Source organism: Sebastes umbrosus, chromosome 16, assembly GCF_015220745.1.
Source record: "Sebastes umbrosus isolate fSebUmb1 chromosome 16, fSebUmb1.pri, whole genome shotgun sequence".
Taxonomy (NCBI): domain Eukaryota; kingdom Metazoa; phylum Chordata; class Actinopteri; order Perciformes; family Sebastidae; genus Sebastes; species Sebastes umbrosus.
In genome coordinates, this window is record NC_051284.1 from 6,429,753 (window position 1) to 6,446,312 (window position 16,560).

Consider the following 16,560-nt stretch of genomic DNA (forward strand, 5'->3'; position numbering starts at 1 on the left):
TCTCTCTCACTCCTCCAGCCACCAGCTCCCCTCTTCACCCTCTTCCTCCTCATCCGTCTTTGTTCCCTGGAACCCAGTCAGTAAACCTTCCTTTATCATTCCACATTCTGAGTCTGTGGTCTGCATTTGGGTACCCCCAATTGGGTGTTACATCTATACTGTGTGCAAATATTACATTACAGTGTGGCAAAAGACTTTTAAAGGGGACTTATTATGCTTATTTTCATGTGCATAGTTGTATTTGGGGTTTCTATTAGAACATGTTTGCATACTTTAATGTTCAAAAAATGCTTTACTTTTCTCTTACTGGCTTTGCTGTGGCACGTTTTTTCACCCTCTCTCTGAAATGCTCTGTTTGAGCTCCTGCCCCACCCTCTTGAAAAGCCCAGTCTGCTGTGAATGGTCAGCTGGCCTGCTCTGTTGTGATTTGTCAACCGAAACAAACACTTCGGACTCCACTCCAGCTCAGGTCGAACTAGCTTTGTTTGAGGGCGTGCCAAACTAGCCGCTTGGCAGGTATTATGCAAATGTGTTACTTGGTGACATCAACATGTTACGGAAGAAAAGGCGGGACTTCAAATGAGGCATTTCAGGCAGTTCAGGACCAGTGTTTCTGTTTCCTTTGGTGTGGACTTTGGGCTTTGTATCTTTGCAGACCTTTTACATGCACAAAAAAATCTAAATAGCACACTAAAGGAAAGGGTGAAAGCATAAAAGGTCCCCTTGAAAATGCCTATATTAACTTTCAATGCTACAATAAAACCTTGCAGGGCTTTCAGAATCTGCACTTGATTTTATTTTGTCTTTGGACTTGATTTTCAGAGAAAATAGCAAGATGCAGCTGTTTAGGGCTGACCTCTGCTCAGCTCTCAAGTCTATTACTACACTACACTTTCATGAGATCACCTGCCAATCAAACAGTGTACGCCCACTGGAAACTGCCCTCACAAGAAAATCAATAGCACTGGTCATTGGTTTAAATGATGAAAACAAACTTTTGTTTACACTTTTCTAACTAGGACTGCTTGTGGGCATGTAAATATCTTTGCCAATGAAGCCTTGTACTGTTATAATACAGATGATTAGGAGTAACGCTCCTCCTACCACAGACCATTCTTTGTATCCAGTAGTTTCCAGTTGCTTATAACGTTAACCATATGGGTTACATGTAACAAAAAAAACACTATTATGAGTTGTTTTTCTGTAGAGATATTGCATGAACTCCAAAACCTTATCAGTACAGTGTCATTTTGTGCCAGTTGGTGGTGATTTCCACTTTTTTTACAATTCAGCAAACAAATTGGCACATGCTACCTATGCCAACTTGAATTGACAGCTCTGTGAATCAAGCACACATGCAAATGACAATGCTAATATGGGTAATTTTTTTCCCGTGGATAGCTTTAACCAACACGTTCTATTCACATACCGCCCCTTGGCATCACGCCCCTGGCTGATTGTAAAACAGCGGTCTCCTGGATAAAAGCCTTGTGTTTGTTGGACCCATCCAACTCCCCCAGCCCCCTCAAACCCTCCGCCCAACCTTTGTGTGTCTTTTCACTCTTTAAACTACATCACCACACTCCCAGGACACCTTCTCAGAGCGTTTACTGTTGTTGTGGCTGGGTTAACTGTGTAGTTAATGGGAAAACCGGTGCGTTCCATACCGGTGCTGAAGGGTGCCTTGTGAAGCGGCACTGAACACAGATGGCTGTGACAAAGCCTTGGTATTTGACGCCCTGGAAATGAGAATGGGCTTATCTAACTGTCATTACGGCAGCGTCCACCAAAATCCAGAGCTTGACAGCAAGTAGGCAATTTCCTTGGACATCAACAGAGAAACTACGGAGAAAAACCCTAGGTGTAGCCGAAGTGAAATAGAGTAGCAGCAACCACCACAGCAGGCTGACACTCTGGTCAAGCAAGCAAAATATCCCAAAGTAATATTCTCTCAAATACATTTTTGCACCAAGACAGACACATGAAATTAGCTACCAAAGCCCAGAGAAGCTCTGATTACAACACACACAGAGGGAGAGTGACTTGATTCTCTGCTCAGGTAGGGGTCCGGGGCCACCCAAGGGTCCGTTACACTCCATCCGTTACACTCCGCGATATAATTTGCTATAAATTATAAAATTGTGCTGTATCATTAAAAAGTGCATAATGTACAGATTGGGACCATGTACACCAATAAAACAAGCATATTGCGTCCATTACTCCCACCCACGTTAGCTTTGGGCCAACAGAAACTCTGATATGATTGTGACACATCACGTCAATCTGAGATGAATCAATCACTTCACTCTCAACACTGCTGCTTAGCTTATTAGAAAGCTAGCTAGATAGCTGGCAAGCATGGACAAATATTTGAGTCAGTCCATCTCGTCAAGTGACGCTAAGCCCAAACTAGCCAAATTGAGAAAAAATGACGACCGTTATATCTTCAGGTGCTAGCAAACGAAGCCATGATTTACGAAAAAAGTAGTATACTTCAAGTTTATTTTATGTAAGTAAGTAAGTCATTTTAAGTAAACTTAAGTATAGTTCAAGTATAATCCCAAGTATACTTCATGTTATAAGAATACTAGTATCAATGTACTAGTAGTATATTGTAAGTGTACTACTTGTATACTTCTTGGGACTAAATTGGCCCACTTTTTAGTTTATAAAAGTATACTTTTACTTTAAATGTAAGATTAGTAAACTTTCAGTACAAATCTAGTTTACATCTAAATTGTATTTTTTACTGCAACTATTATATGACCTATACAAGTTTACTAGTTATATATTTTATAACTTAGCTTACGAAGGTACAATTAAAGGTATATTCTCCGTAAACTGCTAGTTTAATAGTTTATACTGCAAGTATACTCGTAAGTTTTCTTTAAGTGAACTTATAATACTTAGCCAAATATACTTTTCTGTAAACATATTAGTATAAGCCAAGTATACTAGGACTTTTCTGTATACTTGCCAAGTACACTTAAACTTTTCTATATACTTGTAGGTATCTCTATCTTGTATCTCTGATAAGTACATAAAAAGTAAACTGAAAGCATTCTCTCTTATTTTAAGTTTAATGAAGTGTACTAAAAGCACACTTGAATAAACTTATTGTTTGTAAGGGGAAGTCAGCCAAGCTAAAACAACATCTGATTACAAAGCACCCAGAATATCCGGGCAAATCAAAGACATGATTCAAATTGAAATGTGTTTCTGTGTTTCTGTTTCAAACAGTTCTGAAGTATTTAGGTTATTTTGGAATAGAAAATAGTTCCAATAAAATCTAAAAATTGTAGTAAACAATATGCTTAATCTGTGTTACAATTGAGAACGCCTGATCTACACTGATAGCTGTGATGCTATCGTACATGGGAGATACAAGGGTGCGGTACATTGATGCCACATTATTTTTAGAGTGCAGTGTTTCGCACTTTCTGTACATTGCTGTGGTTTGTACCAGCCCGCCTTCTCCTCCAGCTCAATCTCTCCCACGATCATCACTGGAGAAAAAAAAAAGCAGCGTGCTTCCCCCTCCAGCACCTGCATCTCACTGATGTCCGTGAATTCCAAAAGCACCAAAACGTCCTCCCTCCCTCCTCTGTTTTCTCATTTCTCAGTTTCTCTCTATGACTCTCGCTCTCCTTTCCCCTCGCCATGCCACGCCACCCCTCCTTGCCTCATAGTCAGAGACAGATAATCAATATGGCTCAGCGTCCCAAGCCTTATCGACTTTGTTTTGCAGGAAGACTCCATAAAGAGTCATCGGGGAGATTCTGTCACTGACGGTTCCATCCCCTGGTATTAAAACCTCCTTCGTTGCCAAAGACAAGAGGATGCGGACAAGCTCTCGATGCCCACATGACCACTGGAATACCAAATAACGGTGAATGGAGACAGCAGTGCCACTTCCCACTTGCAAGAGAGACGACTAGGTTCAACACCGTGTGATGAGAATACAAACAACACCCCGGGTCCTTCAGAGATTGAGAAAACACTCCTGTGGTTTTTTCGGATGTGGGGCCACAGGATATTTAGATGATTTCCCAGCTGCTGGGTGAACTGTGTATTAAAGGGGCAGCAAGTTTCCCTGCCCCCTTAGCAGAAAATGACTATATAACCGCAGGAGTTGATGGGGTTGTTGATCGATACCAATGACGCAGCAAATTGCTGGAGCTGAGGTTTTCTGTCTTTCACCTGGAGTGTCAAGGTTTGCCAGATTAGTTTTGCGGAATTTCTTGCGGAGACGGATTAGTAAAGGACATTGAGGACTATATGTCCCTTTTAAAACATTTAATTCTGTAGGTTTCATCAAATCCCATACAGGCATATAAATTTGCACATAAAAGCCTGTATTTGTGGCTGACACATGCCAATAAAGGCTGGTCCCTAATAAAGATTGGTTAAAAAAAACACTTTTGAGAGGTTGAATTTCCTATAGTATAATGGCTCACATGGTAAAATCAGCATAATGTTCATTTCCACATCACTAATTCCATCAGCATACTAGGAAAGGGAGGGAATATGTCCTTGTCAGGTGCTGGAAAGCTTTTAATGTGAAACATCAGTGGAGATTTGCAGAAAGTTTTCAGTTTCAGTGAAGGTGTCTTAACACCGAAAGAAAAAAAAGGCCAAGCAGAATAGACTGCAATTAATATGTGAGACAAGTATTTCTGTAAAATGTGGAGCAACTACCTTGTGTTAATTGATTTTTTTTATAAATTAACACCTAGAAATTTGATTAACTGCCAATTTCTATGAGAATTTTCATCACAAATCAACTAAGATGGGTCCTGCATTATTACCAAAGTCAATTGGTCATTCCATTGCAACATCAGCACCCAGCAACAAAGCTACGCTTCCGCCATTTTGGACTGAAAGCGACTACCGGACGCCAGTAAAACGTCTGCCAACAAAGTGCCGTACATTACTTAATACATATTAAAAGTAAAACAAAATTATTTCTATACTATTGTGATATTTATTCTCTCTACAGAAATGGCCTGTGTTGAACAATAAAAATGTTTTAAATATGCACAGTATTATAACTATTTACTTACTTATTTATTTGCCAAACATTAAATTCTGTTGATGTCATGCTACTAGCGCTACTAGCTACTTACCAATAGCCGGTTGTTTGGGAACAGAGACGTTAATACATCCACCACGGTACAGGCTTACAGCATGCAGCCCATGGGTGTATTATAAGATAATAAAAGTGATGAATTACAGCCAATATCTCCATTATTACAGTCGCATACAGGAAGCTGGCAGAACCGGATATGTCATATAAACATGCAGGGCGGTGCAGTCCCGTGAGTCTGATGCACGTTCATTATGCCGAGGAAAATAACTCTGGATTCAGCTATTAGTTCATTTTACAACTTTATGGACATAATGATGATTTAAATGAGGGCTATTTAAGTGTTTGTACTGGGAAGTTGATTTACCTTGAAAATAATTAACCTCTTTCTTTACAGGGATTGTATAATACGTGATAAAATATGTCCATGAATAGGAGATATAAGTTTACAGTTAATTACAATTCCTCCCCGGCATTGAGGAATTTGGTTTTGCCGGTAACACACTCATTGACACTTCACAGAATATTTAGTTTGTATCCCCTCTGGCATTTTTGCAGATTACTGTGAAGGCCCCGCACCACAGTGCCTCACACGAGTATAAACAAAGCTCAAGGTCTGGTCCTCTCTGCGGTTGGGGTGAATAAATGTAAGAATTATATGTAGGAAGATGGACTCTCTTTTTTAAAGCGATTCACCGTGAACAGAAACCTGTGCAGCGATGATGAAGACAGATGTGCTCACAGAGTCCACAGACGAGATCCTTCCCAGCAGCCTACACTCACATCCCCTATGGTGAACATGTGGGATAATCCCATTAAGGAAAGGCCACCGCTCATAGCTGTCATAATGACAGGGGGAATACACCAGGTGACAAAGCTTTGAGGATGAGAGAGGATCATCTTAATTTGCTTTAGCGCAAGATGCAGTGGGTCTGTAGGAGGCTTTGAAGGATACTCCCCTAAAACACAGAACATGCTTCGTTATCAACCGTTGTAGGTGTGTGCTTATAGGAGGTGTTGTGTGATGTGTTTATCTTGTGAACTAATGGAGGCCCATGCTGTCAGTCAAACAGCTGGTGGAAGTGGTGATGTGCACCTCAGGAGATCACTTTTGACTACATCTATTAATCATCAATCAAACATTGTTTTCATGCACCGCCATCTCTTAATTTCACCCCGAGAGCTCACGCAGGATGACAGAATTTTTCTTGTGAGGACTCGCGCTAAAGTATATACGTGCTTGACGCAATCTAAATCTGGCATATGGTGTTATTAGAATAGTAAACAGCTCTGACATAGTAAATTACAGTCTAAAAGGAGCAGGTAAAGTTTTGTACATTTTTATACTTTTTTGTCGCACTGGACTTTGAATGACCTTGTTTTAGCTCGCCTGCCTCCATGAAATCAATAACCTTTTTCCACATTAAAAATGTGCAAGGACTGGTGAGAATTTGCTTATTGCATTTGAAAAACAGATTACTTTATATTGCTTGAAACCTATGAGGCTCACCAGTCCAGTTATGAGCTTCCATAAGCCCTGATGGCATTAGTTTATACCTTTTGTTGGCAAGCAGCAGACAGGATAAGATCCTGTGTACGTCCGGGCAATATATAGATCCAAAAATACACAGCGTATTGTAATATTTTATATCTACTATACATAGGAAGGATGCTCCCAGTGATAGTATTGTGGGACGCATGAGAAAATCATTACTCATTTTGGGCTCGGAGGTCCCAGAGACGCATGGCGGGACAGTAATCCATACAGTAATATCTTTTTATTAATGCCTCTAACAGAATCCCATTAATGCAAAATCTTGTCTAGCCGATTGGAAAATAAGATCAGCTCGATAAAAGAAGTTTCGTTGAACTTTACCACGTTGTGTGTTCCATTACTGAGGCAAGCTGTGAAAATGATATGGATCTGTATTTATCAATAGTTCGCTCTTGCAAGAATAAATCAGTAGTTAATCATTTAGTGTCCGGATATATAGACTCGGAAGGGACAAAACACAATCCTAGGCCATCATATTCTGTTAACTGAGTCAGGTGATCTCAAGACTGAACAGAAAGAAATGTGTACAGACAAGGCGAGAATACAAGCATCACATACTGTATGAGGAAGAGGCCTTGCATATATTTTAGGGTTGTCAATCGATTAAAATATGAATCACAATTAATGATGATTGTCCATACTTAATTGCAATTAATCGCACATTTTTTATCAGTTCAAAATGTACCTTAAAGGGAGATTTGTAGCAAGTATTTAAAACTCTTATCAACATGGGAGTGGGCAAAAAATGCAAATCAATTAACAACACAAAACAATGAAAAATGTTGTCCAGAAACCCTCACAGATACTGCATTAGCATAAAACATATGGTGGCAAACTGCAGCCCAACAGGCAACAACAGCTGTCAGTGTGACAGTGTGCTGACTTGACTATGACTTGCCCCAAACTGCATGTGATTATCATAAAGTGGGCATGTCTGTAAAAGGGAGACTCGTGGGTACCCATAGAACCCATTTCCATTCACATATCTTGAGGTCAGAGGTCAAGTTCCTTTGAAAATGGCCATGCCATTTTTTTCTCCTAGTATGACATGGTTGGTACCAATGGATTCATTAGGTTGTCTTGTTTCATTAGTTACCATCTTCTTCACTATAGCCTTAAAACTGAACCCGCTACAACCTGAAAATCGTTGCGATAAAGTGTTAAATAAATTAGTGGCATTAAAAAACGAATTTGCGCTAACGCGTTATTATCGTGTTAAGTTTGACAGCCCTAATATTTACAAATGTGTTCATGCTTTATTACAAAATCGTTGGTAACCCTTTAAATGTTTAAAAAAGATTTAAATAATTAAATATCCTTAGTTGTTTATATGTTAAGTAAGAGTAACTGACAGACCTATTTCTATTGTTTATTTATGTTTTTAAAAAGGAGCAGGCAAAATGTGATTTTCTTTCTTCTTCCTGCTCCTTTTCATTCATGGAATATGGAAAAAGAAATAATTATCAATAGAAACACAACTCTTTTTCTTTTATTATGCACTACCGTGAGCGGAAGAAATAAAAAATGAAATGAAATAAGCAGTTTATAGAAACACATCATTGTTTATAACACACTCAACATGATCTTGTCATATTTTGCCACTTGGGCAGAAGCTCCCGGCATCGGGCAGCCTTTTGAGTAGTATCTTGACGGAGAAGGTTCACGCGTGGTTAACGTTGTGAAAAGGTCGTGGTCAACGCACACGATTAGGTTCAGGCAGCAAAACAACTTGGTTAGGGTTACAAAAAAGATCATGATTTGTCGAAGTACAACGTTAACTTGGTTTCACACGGGGCACCAACGCCGGCAGCCTGAGTGAGAGTCCCGTGTTTGTTTGTAACATTTAATACACTTAAAACATGACCTTGTATGTGCTTACAACTACATTTCATGTAATACGTTAATTTGTGTTTTGTGAGGGTGCATGTTATAAATAAATAAATGTTATAAAGCAATTGTATATACTGCTTATGAATGATAATGTTGATAATCTAGAGATTATTAAATTGTTACCCATATTTTTATAAAGATTTTTATGTCCATAAAAACTTATAATTACTATGGAAATACTGTTTTAGTAAAGGCCACATTGTCTTTACAGCTTCTTAACAATATATATATGGTTAATTTCTCCAAATATAATTTATGAAACAAGTTATGAAGAGAGGACCAAGTATTCTGATGTGAAATGAGTTGAAGCTGCTCAGTCTCGTGTCTCCTCTCTGAGCTAAACTCCCATTGGCCGATCACACACCAACTTCAATTTCGGTGTGTGTTGGACCATTTCATGCCTTACAAGCTGGGCCAGGGTGGAGCGACTACATCAAACCTGATTTAATAAATCTTCTCTGACTGCTCCTCAGTCATTGGCCAAAGCCAAAGTCTCCAGTCTTACAGAGAAGGAGGATAATCTGAGCGACCACCAGTGCCCGGGTGCTGCTGACTCACACCAGTGGCCGTGAACGCCACAGCCGGGCACAGCACCAGAGTTAAAATACTCACTGTGACCTTCCCCCCAGACATGTCCAAGTGAGAGATTATTCTACGGAGGAGAATCAAGTTGGACAAGGCCGTAACTTTTTTTTTTTGTGCAATTGTCAAGAAAGACAATAGCAGAGTTGTTAGTGTGGTTCTTTTATTTCAAGGTTGTTTATTCTGTGAAAATATAAATGTTCTTCTATAAATCTTTTTTTTTAAAGTTATTTTTTTGGGGGCATTTTTCCATTTTTTTTTTTTATGACAGGACAGTGGATAGAGTCTTGAAAGGGGGGAGAGAGAGAGAGTGGATGCAGAAAGGGCCACAGGCCGGATTCGGACCCGGGCCGCCGCGGTCAGGACCAAGCCTTAATACATGGACGCCCGCTCTACCAACTGAGCTAACCCAGGCGCCCGTTCTTCTATAAATCTTGTTAGCTTTACACGTCTGCTACTCTTTAATTGAAGAGCATCTAATCTTAAAATAAAATAATAATTTTCTGTACACTGTCATGATTGTGTTCCTTATTGTTTTGTTGTTGTAATATTCTTTATATACTGTATGTTGAGTTCTAACTCATATTTTCTGTGGAATCCAGACAGGCTAACCCTTCACCTGTACGTTACGTTAGCTGCCTTTTTTCCTTAAGAGCTTTATTTAACCAGATTTCAAAATGTTCCCTTCCTGCTGAGGACTTAAAGTAGCATTACACAACTGACAAAAAGTAGAGAAATATTCTGTCTAGTAGTAAATTATGCACGATAAAGAAATAGTATACAATATTACCTACAATAATGTAACTATTGTTGGCGGCTTCCTTGGGAACTGCAGGTCGAAAATAACCTTATATTTTTAGGTACAAAGAATGTACTCAAATTTAAGAATATATAGGATATTACGACAGACATTCCTGTAATCTTAAAACGCAATACTATTTTCTGCAAACTGTTTATCTAGCCATCGCTGCTGACAGGCGGAGTAGCCTGGTCAAGTAGCCTTTTAGCTACTGAAGTGTTGCCAGGTTGGTTCAAAAACATCATTATTAGCCAGAAAAGCATATGAATATTGAAAACAAAATAAGAAAAACATCTGCAATATGACAAACCAGGCCAAAATTTTGTCAACCCACCCAAGCTAGTTTTTATCGACGTAATCCAGCCGCTCAATTGGGCAGAAAATCGTCCGACAACATTTCTTGGGCTTAAAATGTTCCCGCCCAGATCCAGTGTCAACCAATCAGGGGCCACCAGGAAATGCCTAAGATATTACATTCACACATGGATGTATTAAGAGAACTGGATTCAGCGTTGGAAAGTTGCTCAGTGGCGCATGATGCCGAAATGGCTCGACTTCCGTCTGGTAAAGTACCCGGATCCTCTGGCGATCTTCCGCATCCATTAGGCCCATCGTCCTAGTAGGACATAGAGTCTTTTCAAAATAAACTTCCGTTTTCACAGGAAGTTAGGTTAAGGCAACACAACCACTTACTAAGTCTTGTGTTTGTTTGACCCATCCACCACAACTCCCTCCCGCCCTTTGCGGACTTTCAACGCTATTAATACTACGTCACTTGCTCCGACCGTCGAATGATACTGTGGGTGGGTTTACATTGGAGTTAATTGAAAGCCTGGTTCTTCACAGATTGTTGCTAAAGGATACCTCTGCGTGTCAGTTTCCAATGCCAAGGGGCGCTGCCAAATCGGCGATGTTTGACGAGTTGGGAGTGAGAACGGGTTGACTAAGATGGTGAACATGTTAATGTTAGCATTGTAACGTTAGCATTTAGGTATAAAGGCACTGCTGTGCCTAAATAAAGCCTAAAAGAGCTGCTAGCATGGCTGTAAAAGTTACAGTACTCGGTCATCCTGAGCAAACTTGAGTAATCTTACTTGCTTTTATACCTTTGTGACGGATAAGCAAGTGATGAGTTTCAATTTTAGGGACCCTAACGGAAGTGACGCTACCTCAGGCCTGAGGACCCTACCTTTTTTGACCCACTGGCTTGCAGAGTTGGGAGTCCCCAGACAGGGGAGGTCTACAGTCTTTCTGTTGTTCCATCTGATGCAAATGTGGCAATTAATGGCAATTAATTTGATATGAGTATTAGAATTCATGACTTGCCGTCACAAGGACAAGATGCACTCATTTTATTTAGTCCACATCGCTCATCTCACCAACAACACTCAGAGAAAGTCTTCTGAGAGTTTGTTCCTTGCTTGAGACTGTAATCTCACATCACGCCAAGCAGAGGTCAACAGAATCCTGCCGAGTCAGACTGCGGTACAACACCAACAACCTTCTCATCGTCTTCGACCTGCTCTCCGATCAGGCCGGCGACCATCCCTCAGGCTCCATTATTTCCTGTAGAGGGAACAGATGGTCAGAGCTGAGCATAGCCCAAGGTAGTGCTACCCACGGCACCTTTTCTTTTCCTCTTTTGTAATTATGCCTTAAGGGGAACAACCCAAAGTGGCTTCCCAGCTTGCAGCATTAGCTCCAGACTCTTGTCTGAAAGAGAAGGATGTCGTGGCTCAGATTGTGGGGTCAGCATGACAAAGAGAACTTCAGCTGAGCTTTGTGGTTTGAGTTGATTAAATCCCAGAGATGGAACAAGAACTGAAAAATACACTGAATCTGGACTTCAACACGAACCAAAAGTATCACATCGTGCAGCATCGGTAACACTTTATAATAACCATCATTAAAATTAGTTAATAGTTATTATACTGTTAATAAACAATTACATCGTAATTAATAATGTTTAGTAATTATTAGAAATGCTATAATTTCTGTTATTTCCTCATTACTTTGTGTAATATGAAATAACTAGTTATATATTCTATATTGTATCATAGCCAATAAGAGACAATAACAATTGCATTGTTATTACATTAGTAAATAATTTATTATCAGTTAATTGTTGCACACATCATAACATTTTAAACTATATTAAGTATTAGTTTGTGATTACCAAATGATTTATAAACATTTAAAATAATATTTGCAAAACATTTACAAACATTACATAGATAGATGGACCAGAAACCAATTATTAACCATTGACAAAGTATTTACTATCTATCTAAATAATGTTTATAGATGCTTAACAAAGTATTTATTAACCATTTAACAAGGTATTATAATCATCAGTTGCAACTTTATAATAGCCATCCAAATAATGTTTATAGATGGTTTACAAACCAATTATTAACCATTAACAAAGTGTTACAAATAGCAATCTATGTAATGTTTATAAAAGTGTTCCAAACAATTTCTTAAGGTTTACAAATAATATCTTAAACTTTAACAGACACTTATATATTTAGTATATATAAATGTTTAAGGATGTCAATCGATTAAAATATGTAGTCACGATTAATCACATGATTGTCCATAGTTAATCATGATTAATCACAAATGAATCACATTTTATCTCTTCAAAATGTACCTTAAAGACAAATTTGTGAAGTATTTAATACTCTTATCAGCATTGGAGTGGGCAAATATGCTTGCTTTATGCAATATATGTATTATTGGAAATCAATTAACAATAGAAAACAATGTCAAATATTGTCCAGAAACCCTCACAGGTACTGCATTTAGCATACAAAATATGCTCAAATCATAACATGGCAAACTGCAGCCCAACAAGCAGCAACGGTTGTCAGTGTGTCAGTGTGCTGACTTGACTATGTTGCCCCAAACTGCACGTGTGATTGTCATAAAGTGGGCATGTCTGTAAAGGGGAGACTCGTGGGTACCCAGAGAAACCATGATCATTCACATATCTTGAGGTTAGAGGTCAAGGGACCCCTTTGAAAATGCCCATGTCAGTTTTTCCTTGTAAAAATTTAACAGAAGTTTGGAGCATTATTTAGCCTCCTTACCGCAAGCTAGTATGACATGGTTGGTACCAATGGATTCCTTAGGTTTTCTATTTTTATGATATCAGTATCTTCACTCTAGCTTTTTTTGAGCCCACTACAACCTAAAAATCACAAGTTGGATTAATGCGTTAAAGAAATTATTGGCGTTAAAACAAATTTGCGTTAAAGGGTTATTATCACGTTAAATTTGACAGCCCTAAAAATGTGTACAACAATAAACTGATAAAATAACATAAATTATAGCATTATTAACTATTAGTAAACATTATTAATTATCATTTTGTTGCTTGTTAACAGTAAAATAACTGTTATCTAAGTTTAATTAACTATCAATTTACCATATATAATTGATTGTTATTATAAAGTGTTACCGTAGAATCACATGCAAGCATTTGAGATATGCACTCAAACGCTCCCAGCCATGAAAGCACACAGTAAGGCTGGGATAATGTTTCTTACCATGTTTCTTAAGTAATCTGACCATAATACAATAAATGGATTTTTTTCTGTTTTTCATTATTATTATTTAAAAAATGTCACAATAGCAATAAAGGGCCACCAGAGTTGAAATGATAATCAAGCCACAAGAGCGGGAGAGAATAGGGCCAGGGTTCAAAAATTGCCTCCTGTTATTGTTTTTGATGCTGACATCTTAGTGTGTGACCTTTTTCTGGGTTATGAGAAATTAGAGCAGTTATTAAGAGCCACCTCAGCACAGCAGCAAAGCACACACACACACACACACACACACACACACAGATTGTGTGTCTGGGTGCAAATTATGAGGAACCAAACAAAGACAGCAGACTCGTGATTCTCTCAGATGAAAGAAAGAAATGCAATAAGTGACCTCGAGGCGCACGAGGACGGTTCTGAATTTGAAAAATGCAATTTGTCCAGGGTAAACCGCTTCTTGCTGCATGACAGCTCACACAATGCATGGATGCGGCTGGTATGTGCGAGATGAGCCGAGCAGTTGGACACCTCCTCATACGCTTTCATAATTAGCTCGCTATGGAATCTAGCGGTGTTATAAGGTATCATTAGTTAATTTTTCAATTTCCGTCTTTTCCATGCCAAGGGAAATGTAATTAGCTCTTTTTTTCATTTTTCATCTGCTAGCCACAGTCACTATCAGCGGGCCATTAACAGTCCAATCTCATCCGTTGCTGCCAACTTGTTTACCTAATCTCATACTACAAGGCAGCACAAATTTGGAATAGAAAGGGCTTTACATTTGCAATTACATGTCTAACTTGCACTTCTGTTATATCTCTGTTGTGCTGAGCAAGCACTCCAAATCGGGATGATACACGTACAAACAACATCGGGGATTATAAATAATGTTGAACAGAGTGTTTTCTAATGAAAAAGAATTTGATTTCTTTTTATGTTTCATTTTGTTAGGTGATTAAAATATCAAATCATGATTAATCACACATTTTTTTGTCTGTTCCAAATTTATCTTAAAGAAAGATTTGTCAGGTATCGAGTACCCTTATCAACATGGGAGTGGACAATTATGCTTGCTTTATGCAAACATATGTATATATTTATTATTGGAAATCAATTAGCAACACAAAACAATGACAAATATCATCCAGAAACCCTCACAGGTACTGCATTTAGCATAAAGGAATGTGCTCAAATCATAACATTGCAAACTCGAGCCAAACAGGCAACAACAGCTGTCAGTGTGTCAGTGTGCTGACTTGACTATGACTTGCCCCAAACTGCATGTGATTATCATGAAGTGGGCATGTCTGTAAAGGGGAGGCTCGTGGGTACCCATAGAACCCATGATCATTCACACATCTTAAGGTCAGAGGTCAAGGGACCCCTTTGAAAATGGTCAGTTTTTCCTCACCAAAATTTAGCATAAGTTTGGAGCATTATTTAGCCTCCTTCGCAACACAATAGTATGACATGGTTGGTACCAATGGATTCTTTAGGTTCTCTAGTTTAATATGACGCCAGTATCTTCACCCACTAGCTTTAAAAACTGAGCCTGCTACAGCATATGAACGATTGATTACGTTATTGCATTTTGACAGCCCTAATGTTATCACAACTAAAAATCGTCTCGCTCATAGCTACATCCATACGGTTTATAATACACAAGAAAGAAACTTATGTTATCACAATAACATCTGAATAACAACGTAGCCCTTACATTTTCTACCCGCACTCTTGTCATGATCAGAAAACGGTCCATCGCTAATGTGGCCTAATGTGCCCATGCACACACACCAGATACGCCCAAGCACACACACACACACACATACGTCACTGGGTACACAAGCTGCACGAGCCAGGGATCGAATTGGGAACACAATGGCTAGTTATTAACTGCTTGAGGGGGCTTAACTGGGGCTACACAGAGTTGTGACGTGGTTATAGCACCACCTAACCCCAGTGTATTGCCGTGCCTGTTGGTATCTAACCAACCTTAAGCATAGAGGTGCAGATTAGAAAAATACTGATATGAATCATTTTTATAACAGGCATGTTATAACCCAAAGACAACCTATTTTGTCCTCTAGGTAGGAGGACTTGGTGGTGCAGTATATTTAGAAGCACAAGAACAATTACTTTCTTTGGGAGGTCTCTGATCCATCTTAAAACACATCTTATTTGAGAATTTTTTGAGCACCTAATGACTGAAACAAAACAGAAACTGATTTTGAATCCAAAAGGATTCTCAGCAGGCAAAGCAGGATGGAATAAAACAGCCTTCATTAGATCAATACACAGGCTTGCAGTCAGCAGCAGTCAGGCACTTCTCTTTTCTCATTTCAAGTGATAAAAAAGGATTCAGTTTTGAAATTAAACTGTCTATTCCATCATCTTCTCTCACTAAGGCATCAAGAAGTGGAGCCAGACTAGTAGTAGCAAATAAAATGATACAGTTATTATCATCATCGAGTAAATGTGAGGTTTTGTGAATGTAAAACTGAGATATATTTTCTTTCAAAAACCACATTACCAAACAAATGCTTAATTAATATGATTAAAATGATTGACAGCATAAGAGTTAGACAGATAATTATAGTGGTTTCTGAAGTGTAGCAGGTGCCTTGAGGTAAAGAGAATGCTTGGAGAGATTGTCAATGATACATCTTAAGTAATTACTTCTCTGCACTTTGTGTCCCATGGGAAATCAAAAGTTGATGTTGACTTTTTTGCTTTTTACGTAACATTACATAAGCTATCCGCTATGGGTGGTTGTTATGTATACATCATTACATTATTTTACGTTATGGCCTATTGTAACGTAACATTGTTACAATAACTTATGCTACATTGTTACGTTTTGTTACAATGTTACGTTACATTGTTTTATTACATTGTTATGTACATTGTGTTATTACATTGTTACATTATGTTATTACATTATATCCTTACATTACGTTGCATTGTTACATTGTTAGGTTACATTGTTAGGTTACGTTGTAACGTTACGCTGTGACATTATGCTGTTACGTTACGCTGTTACGTTTCGCTATTACGTTACGCTGTTATGTTATGTTACATTGTTACTTGTTACATTACGTTG